The following is a 9,355-nucleotide window of genomic DNA, read 5'->3' as shown; positions in this document are numbered from 1 at the left end:
AGTGCTGGGATTAAAGGCGTGCGCCACCACGCCCTGCTCCCAGTCCTCTTCTGAAAAACTATTACACTTACTTGGGGGTAGATAGAGCACACACCTACCATGATATAAGTGTGGAGCCCACAGGACAAGCTGCAGGAGTCTCAGTTCTCTCTCTCCATCCACCATGTGGGGTCTGGAGGACAGAACTAGGGACATCAGACTCGGTGGCAAGTGCTCTCATCCACCGAGCCACTCCTAACCGCGCACATTCTCTTCAACCTCAGACTTCCGGTACGACCAGATTTAAAAATCATATTGTTTTCGACTTGGCCTAGAGCCTGCCATCCCAGCTACTTAAGAGCCTTAAGGCAGAAGGGTCATGAGTTCAAAGACCGGCTTCGGCTATGGAGTGAGCCCAGGGCCAGCTGGAGCAATTTAATGAGGCCCTGACTCAAAATTAAAAAAAGTAACACAAAGAGGTGGGGGTGTGGCTCTGCGGTGGAGCGCTTACGGAACGCGTGTGAGGGCCCAGGCTTCCATCCCCGGCGGTGCCAAAAACAGCAAGAAAAGTAAAATCAGTTTGACACGATCGCGCACACCAGACACAGTCACAGAGTGCAGCCACGCGCTCAGCTCGCCCGATTGGGTTACTGCGTAGCACAAAGACAATGGTGCATGCGCACTTGACCCTGCAAGGCCATCGCCAGCCTCAGTCGCACCAGATGACAGGGCAAAACCCTACTGTAGACTCAGAAGTCCCCCAAACTCACATAAGGATTGCCAGAGGAGCCCTTGAGTCTGTGCGCATGCTCAGAAACCCATCACTTCCCCTCAAAGTAACAGTTCCCATCCATTTTATGTGAATTCTTAGGAGAAAGCATTCTTTCCCCCCAGCCCTTCAGTTTTTCCACCAGTGTGGTGTGAGGCTTCGGGCCAGGAAAGAGCAAAAACTAAAAAGTATCACTCGACTTTGGAATGCTGGAGAAATTAATTAAATCCAAATTTGCCCCAGAACGTTGAAAGTTGAACACCACTCAAGCCAGACTAGCGATCCGGGCTGGATTTCAAAGCAGTTTCTGAGAAACCCCTGGGAGCTTCGTCTGGCCCCAAAGCAGAGATGGAGTTGCATGGTGCAGCCTTCAGGGCAGGTGGGAGACCTGTCTCGAGTCTCAGGGACTCGGGGACGGCTCAGCGTGAAGTGAAAACTGGGGAGAGTTGCTGAGCAACACAGAGTAGATGCACTTTGGACCAGGGCCTGGATTTGCCAGCTGAGCGGCCTCAGTGGTGGCTTGGTTCATTTGCAAAGAGCCAAGCAGAGAAGATAGTGCAGGCTTGCTGAGGCAAAGAGGCATCTGGGGAGTGGAAGGGAGCAGGGCAACCCACCCAGGCCGGGGCCCACAAAGGGCTTCTGTCATTTATAAGGATGATCCTGCCGCTGAAAAGCATCCCCAGGAACACTCAGCTTATAAAAACAACCATGACAGCATCCACCTCTCTGTACCCGTCATTGTCAGGAGGCAGCTACAGTAAGGATGCCACCGTTCACAGATGAGGATGGCCCCAGTAGATCTGACCTCACCATCCCACACAAGATTTAAGGTAGTTGGTGGTCCACAAGCTAGGACAAAAAGAATGGATATGTGCCCCACAAGAGGGCTGCAGGGCTTCCAACACCAGCTGGGCTTGGATGACCCACCAACCATCTGTGCCAGCTGGTGACATCAGGACAGACCCTGTGGGGTTTGTGATGGGAGAGAACCATTGTCCTTTGCTTTCTGAGTTTTTGTTCATCCTTTTTTTTTGTTTTGTTTTGTTTTTTTTTGTTTTTGTTTTCTAAGATAGGTTTCTCTGTATAGCCCTGGCTGTCCCAGAACTCACTCTATAGACCAGGCTGGCCTCAAAATCAGAAATCCACCTGCCTCTGCCTCCCAAGTGCTGGGATTAAAGGCGTGCACCACCACTGCCCAGCGATGTTCATCCTTTTAACTGGTGTCACTGAGAGCCAGGTGAGGCATTGTGGAACAATGAGTACAGGACACACAGTGAACAGGATGAAGCCATTACTCCGGAAGAGTGCTTTGGAGCCAGAGCAGAAATATAAGTTAACTGCTGGAGCATGACACAACATGGCGTGATGGTGTCCTAGCGTGGTATGAGGGTTCATTTTAGTTGCCAACTTGACACAAACAACCTAGATGTCTGGGAAGAGAGTCTCAATGTGGGATTATCTGGATCAGGTTGGCCTGTGAGTACATATCAGTGGGATTATCCTGATTATGTTAATGATAAGGGAAGACCCAGTCCCCTGTGGGCAGCACCATTCCCTAGACAGGGGATTTTTTTTTTACATAGATTTAATTTTATTACGTTACCCAATTTATCAGCATTCTAAGAATATAACAAACACGTGCATAAATATTTCATAACAAAGATTTTCATATTTGGAAGAAAATATTTAATATAATTTATATTGATCTATATTTACCAGTAGTTATCCTAGTAAATACTATACAATGTTCTATACCAATGGTGAGGAGTGACTGGCAGTCTCTAGTCTATGTGCAAAATGAGAATGTCAGTATATGGATCAGACTTTTCATTTACAAAGTAACTTGCATCTATCCATCCATTCATCTATCCATCTACCAATCTACTCATCGGCACTAATTACAAAGATTAATTTTAAAACTCCATCCACATTTAGAGAAGTTATTATCGTAAATATAAACTGTCAGCAAGAAGAAAGCCTAAGAGAGGCAGGGGTTGGAGAATTACATAGGCACTACTATAGTCTGCCACTTTTAGGTAGCCCTGGAAGAGTTACAAGCCACTTGACACTTATACATTTTTCTTTAAATTCAATTAACATGCCATACCAATCTCTTTCCAAGACTATCACATTCTTTTTTGTAGAACATGATTTTAACATTTCAACTGTTAATATTCAACAAACAGAATAATTATTTCAAGATATATTTCGTTGTTATGTCTCCTTTTTCATTACTGATTTTATTAATTTAGATACTGTCTATGTGCCCTCTGGGGGGCTAGAAGGGGGCAAGCAGAGAGGAAGAGGAAACCACAAGGAAAGGAGAGAAAGAGAAGCCACAACGGGATAGAAGAAGAACTCATAGGAAAGGAGAAAGGAAGGCCACCATGAGTTAGCTGAGCCATAAAAATCAAGGCCATGAGGGTTGGCCAATTGGAGCTAAGAGCAGCCCAGATGAAACACGGTAAGTAATAACTTGGGTTACGGATAGGAAAGTAGATTCTAACAGCATGGAGGGTGGACAGCTGCCCAGCTATTGTGCTTCTTAAAGGCATATTTAAAAATATAAGGGCTGTGTGTGTCTTTCATCTAGGAACATAAATGGTCTAATGCGGGAGAAACCCCATGCCGGGGATTTTTAAAATATTTATTACTACATTCTGCGCAGCTGGAAATGGAACCATCGAGAATGTGCCCCCAGAAGGCTTGCTCGAAAATAAGAAAGCACAGCCCCAAAGCACCCATGTTAGACCTTGTCCTCTCCTGAGCAAGGCTTCAGAAGTACATGAGCAATATCAGGGTCGGCTACGTACATGCCCGCCTCACTGAGGACATCAGGGATCCATGTACTTTCTATCAGTCTGCACTGTGGTCTCCATGCCTGCCTTGTGGTCTCGACATGGCAGCCACTGCTTCGGACAAACATCCACATATAGCCCATAGTCAAAAGGATCCATCTCTTTCTAGAGTTATAGACTCTTTCCCAGAAGTCCCCCAGGGAAATTCTCCTCATATCCCTATTAACCAGAGTTGGAGTCACGTACCTCTGCCTAAGCTGGGAAAAAGCCAAGGGTGGGCCGTATGTTCGCATGAAGCAGTTGTATTTTACCCATGTCTAAGAGGTACTGGGTTGATGAGGGTTTTCTGCTCCCAGAAAAGACTGGTTCCGAGGAAGGTAGACCAAGATTGGTCTGATTCAGAAGTGAGACTGGGGGTAGTGAGCCAGAGAGAAGCCAGTGCCAGCTGAGACAAGGAACTTAAGAGGACAACATAGAGAGATTGAAACTCTGCTCTGTAGAAAGGGACAGTGGCACGTCTGTGACATGGGGCCCCCAACCCTCCCCACTGTGTTATAGAATCATTCAGCCCCTTCCTGAGTTACCTAGAACCTCTTCAGCAAAATGTGCAATGGCCCAAAGAGGACCACATGCTCTGACCCCGATGCCAGACCTGCGGTGGACGAACAGTTGGATTAGATCAGTGCTTACGGTGCACCTGACTGATGCCTGGCTTTGTATCCAGTCTCCACACCAGCTGCCCTTCCTAAGGGAGCTAGCTGTCTCTAGGGGTTTATTTTTGATTGAGACAGAGCCTAGTTGTGTTGTTTAGGCTAACCTTGAACTCCTGGCCTCAGCCTCCCCAGTACTTGGGACCATAGACACACATCCTCATCTTTCACAAATCGTGTATGTGTGTTTGTCTGTGTGTCTGTGTATGTGTGTGTGCATGTGAGTGTATGTGTGTGTGTGCATGCTCACACATGCATGTGTTCAAGCTTGCACATATACGAAAGCAAGAAGACTGCCTCAGGTGTCATCTGGTACCCACATCCTTTGAGACAATGTCCGCCATGGGCCAGGATGCTCTTAACATCCTCCCTATGCTAGTGTTAAACCAGAAGATGGTTGCTGGGGTCTGAACACAGGTCCTGAGAGTTGCAGCCTTCCAGCCCTATAATTTTTTTTAATATTCATTTTTTCAGATGTCTGATAAAAGCCTGGTGAAGCTGGGAAGCGTCTTGCCCGAGGCTCCCTAGCTGGGATGTGGCAAGAGCTGGGGTTTCACTAAGTCTGCCCACCAACAGCTATCAATGGTATTTGAACTACACACACTTCACGGGTCTCTCTTATGAGCACTTAGGGAACACAAACCATTCAAGAGGCTGTTTAATCAGTCCTTTTTTTTGTTTGTTTGTTTAAAAATCCTAGTACCCAGGGGCTGGAAAGATGGCTCAGGAACCAAGAATGCATACTGCTCTATTCTGGTCTCCTAAAGCACCTCCTCTCCTGTGCGGCCCCTCCGCAGGGGTGCTAGGGCGCAAACTCAGGTCCCCTGGAAGAGCAGAAAGTGCTTTCAACCCCTGAGTAATTCTAGACCCCTTGGTCAGGGTGTTTTGTCATAGCAACAGTAAAAGTCAACCAAAAACCAGTGAGGTCTTTACATGCCACCTCCACACATCCTGCCAGACACGTCTGAGGTGCTGTGTCTGCTGTGGCTAAAGCATACACATCATGGCCCGCACGTGGAGCATTCCTGCCCACCAAGTTCCCCTGGAGAACCTCTCTCGATCCGGTAGCAAGGGGGTTAAATCTGCCATAGCAACGGCTTCTGAGACTCAGCTCCCTTGTAAGTTGTCACTTGTGTTGTTGGCCTCCCAGCCTTAGCAGGTGACTCTCACCTAGGTACATCATGTGTCGGAGTAGGTGGCATGAGAGTGGGTGGAACTATTTATAGTCTTGTGCTCCAGAGTCCTCGGTGGGCAGAGTCGCCAGCCAGCTGGACAGTGTCCTTTTGCTCTGTGGTGGGCAGGGGATGAGCCTCTCCTTTAGGGCTGGTCTTGGCAGCTTTTGTATTCCTCTGTTTGTACAGCATAGTCAGCAGCAGCCACAGGAAGAGGCACCCCCTAGTGCATGCCTCTGGTATTTGCTCTACAAGTGTAGCCCCACGGGGCCCTGGTGGTCAGGGTTAAACACTGACTGGCATCAGCTTCCAGGTAGGCCAGGGTTTGAGAATTCCTCAGTTCTTGACAGTACTTAAGTCGGTCAGTCACTGAAGCTACCTGCCTGAGCCCTCTGTAGCCTGTGGACCACTCAGCTCTGCCTCTGCCGCCTGCCTCTTCAAGCTCTGTCTCATGCTGTCCTTCAAGGCTGGCACTCTCTGGTTCCTCCTCTGGCTGCTGGGCCATAACGAGGCCTCTTCACTCATGTGGCTTTGCTTCAGTTGTCAACATCAAAGCAGATAGCGACTGAACCTTCTGCACCTCAGCGTGTTGGCTGTTCTGAGTCACAGCTACTGTCATTGTGCTCTACTGTCTATGCCCCGCCCCACCCTCAGTCCATTGGCTCTCTGAGCCAGACAGCTGCTTCCATAGGTGTTTCCACCAATCACAGCAGGCCTCACATGCAAATGAAGGTTCATGTTTGCACCTATCACAGCTTGCTTCTCTTCCCCATGCGTCCCTCTGCTGGGCCACCAGGCTGCTCCTCTCTGCTCTAGGTGGAGGGTCATGGAGAGTTCACAGAGGTTTGTGATAGCAAAGAGCCCAGTGCCAACTGAAACAGGCCTGGCTGGGGCCCTGCCTGATGGAGCTGGAGCAAGCAGCTGGGGTCGCTGTGCAGCTTCCCCAGGGTAGCATGGAGTGTTCAGGATGGCTGATGCCGGCATAAGGGTAGTCATGGTGAGCGGTGTGACTGACAGTGCTTTTGATGGAGGCAGCCAGGGCAGCAAGAGAGCATCTAACAGCTGCCCCGCCCCCACTGGGTTTTTTCTTATCTGAGCATCAGCCGGGGCAGGTGCTCACAGAAGGAACATGTAACTGATTTTCACAGACTGTGAGGTTGCTTCAACAGTGTCGAACACCTACCAGCACCCCAGGGACAGGGGACCCCTCATCTGTCCCAACAGGTGGCTACCTGAGGGCTTTAAGTAAGGAACAGGAATCTAGTTTTCTAGGCTGGCTTCCTCCCCTCCCCCTCCCAATATGGCAAACCCATAGCGGCCTCCGTGTTCTTCTGACCTTTGACCTAACAACAGAGAGGAGGAGGTAAGGAGAGCACAGCCACGTCTGGAACCACCGTTGAGGAAGGTGTGGTGAGGATGCCAGGCCAAAGAGATGGCAGTGAGCACTCCTGCCAGAAGGACCAGAGAGATCTAACAGGGGCAGGGGCATGATAGAGGAAGAGGAACGCCATTATCCTCACCACCAAGTCAGACCCCGAAGCCATGATACCGGGCTCACTACAGACCAAACACCTTTAATCCAAATGCTCCCAAGATTTCCTGAGTGCCAAGTTAATATGCTGGAAGTCGTACACACACATACACACATATACAAATACGAACATACCTATGCGCACATGCACACATATGAACATACCCACATACATACACACATATGAACACACCACATACACAAACCTGCACACACACCTGAAGACATATGAATATGCATATACACATGCACATACACAATGCACATACACATGCACTTGCACACATAGGAACACACACATGTATACAAACACCTGAGTATATATGAACACACACATCCACTCATATGAGCATACAGGAACACTCATGGACAGAGATAAACACGTGTGCACCTGTGTAGATGTACCTGTACATCTATGAACACACACATACAGGCATGCACATACACACACATATACGAACACTCACACATGCGTACCTGTGCACATATGAACACAAGAGCACACATATACACATCACAGAAAGAAACACGGAATAGAGGAAGGATCACATTTCAGACTGACAAGTTAAAGTCAAATATGGAAAATGAGGGTTCTTTGAACAGTAAATAAATTGAAGGGAAATACCAGCGATGGAGTGGAGGCAAAACTCAGAAAACTGAGGCATGAGAACAGAAGTTGGGTTGACATCAGCCACAGCCATGACCTCAGGTGACCTAGGGGTTGACCCCGCACCTTCTCTCTGCCAGCCTTAAATGCCCCTCTGGCTGACTGCTGTCTTAATATTGTTCTTGAACCTGAACCAGACTCCTGACTTTTCCAAAGTGGAAAGGAAGGTGTGGCCTGGTTCCTGTCCCCTCGGCTAACCTCAGGCGTATTGGGCACAGGGAAGAGCTTCAGAAGTCTGTCCACAGCTTTACAAATCTCAAGTTGTCTGAGGTTTAAAGTCAGCCTCGTCTCCTCAGCACTGTGGTCACCGGGCCACCAGGAACTCGTTCCAGCAGATGTCCCGATGTTCTTCTACAGAAGCAACCTGTCAGTCAGTCCCCAGGGACATCAATATATCCATCAGCCTCCTGTGGTGCAAGAACACATGTCTTTCCCAAGACGTCTCTGGGAAGGGGCTGGGAGCTGATGGCCACCTCGTCTTGGCAAATCCGTGAGCTCTGGGTATGGAGAAGCCTGTCTCAAAAACTAAGATGGCAAGTGGCAGAGGAGGACCCTTGGCGTCTGCCTCTGGCACGCCCATGCCCACTCAACCCAAAGTTCTTTGGAAATTTTCCTTTTAAACGCAAACCGAAACAACAGCAAAAATCTTTCCATCAACTGACCTGTGGCACACATCACATTAGTCAGAAGGCTGGTCGGGACAGACCAGGAATCCTGGGAAGTTCCATCCACCTCTGGCAGGCTTACTCTCACTGGTGAGTTTGGAAAAAAAAAAAATCACTCAGACACAAAAGGAACTTCATGGATTTGCAAATAAACTAACAGAAGGTTCTAGACAATCGGTGACCTGTAATGGGAGGTGCTGCAGAGCTTATTGGAGCCTGGAACTTAGGAGTACAATCTGCAGTGGGAATTGGGGGTCCTGGATGCCTGTGCAGCATTTGACCCCCTTAGGGACAGCTACGTTTATCTGCCAAGCTCTGAGGAAGTAGGACATGGGTGACTTTCTCCTTGTCCTTTTGTTTGGTTTCCCTTCATGGATCAGAAAACACATCTGCCCCTCCTCCCACAGCTCAGGTCTTGCAATGGTAGGCTGCTCCTGCCCAGAGGCCACCAGGAGCCCAGAGCTGGGCTGCCTCAGGCTTCACCAGAAACATCAAGAAAGGAAAGGTGATGACTCCGGTTGGCATCCTTGATGAGGAAGGTCTGGCCTTAAGGGTCCTCGACTGCTGGCCACATGACATCAAGGTACCTGTTGTATGTCAGATGTGCTCCAAGAAGCACCTGTGCCGGGTACTGGACCTCCATTAACAATACTTGTCACTCCAGTGAGATGGACCAAGTTCCTTCCAACCGCAGCAACAAAGTTGATGGAGGACAGAATGGGATCCTTCTCTTACTCTGTAAAGTAGCTGGAGCCACACTGCAGGACAGAAACCCCCTATACCTGCGGCTTGCTCCTACTGGGGTACCGTTGGCCTCCCCTTATTTTAATCAGGGATCTCCACCCACCCCTGGTGACTGGGGAAGCCACAGACCCTGCAGACAAGTGGCACAACATTCAAGTGTGACCAGAAAATGATGGTAAGAAGTCCTTAAGAAGGGAGGATGGCTGGGTGGCCGGGCAGTGGTGGTGGCACACGCCTTTAATCCCAGCACTTGGGAGGCAGAGGCAGGTGGATTTCTGAGTTTGAGGCCAGCCTGGTCTACAAAGTGAGTTCCAGGACAG

At 49.0% G+C, this 9,355-nt stretch overlaps 1 long non-coding RNA gene across 1 annotated transcript in view; it reads left to right on the top strand.

Annotated features, from left to right (window-relative positions):
* The window catches only part of LOC110295368, a 19,220-nt gene that overhangs the window by 2,137 nt on the left and 7,728 nt on the right, over window positions 1-9,355 (top strand). Inside the window, exon 2 of the long non-coding RNA XR_002378053.2 lies at window positions 3,001-3,212. This is a non-coding gene — a long non-coding RNA (uncharacterized LOC110295368). The remainder of the gene's footprint in view (window positions 1-3,000; window positions 3,213-9,355) is intronic.

This window comes from Mus caroli, chromosome 5, assembly GCF_900094665.2.
Source record: "Mus caroli chromosome 5, CAROLI_EIJ_v1.1, whole genome shotgun sequence".
Classification (NCBI taxonomy): Eukaryota; Metazoa; Chordata; class Mammalia; order Rodentia; family Muridae; genus Mus; species Mus caroli.
Note: the sequence above shows the minus strand (reverse complement) of the source record. Positions and strands in the feature narration are given on the sequence as shown.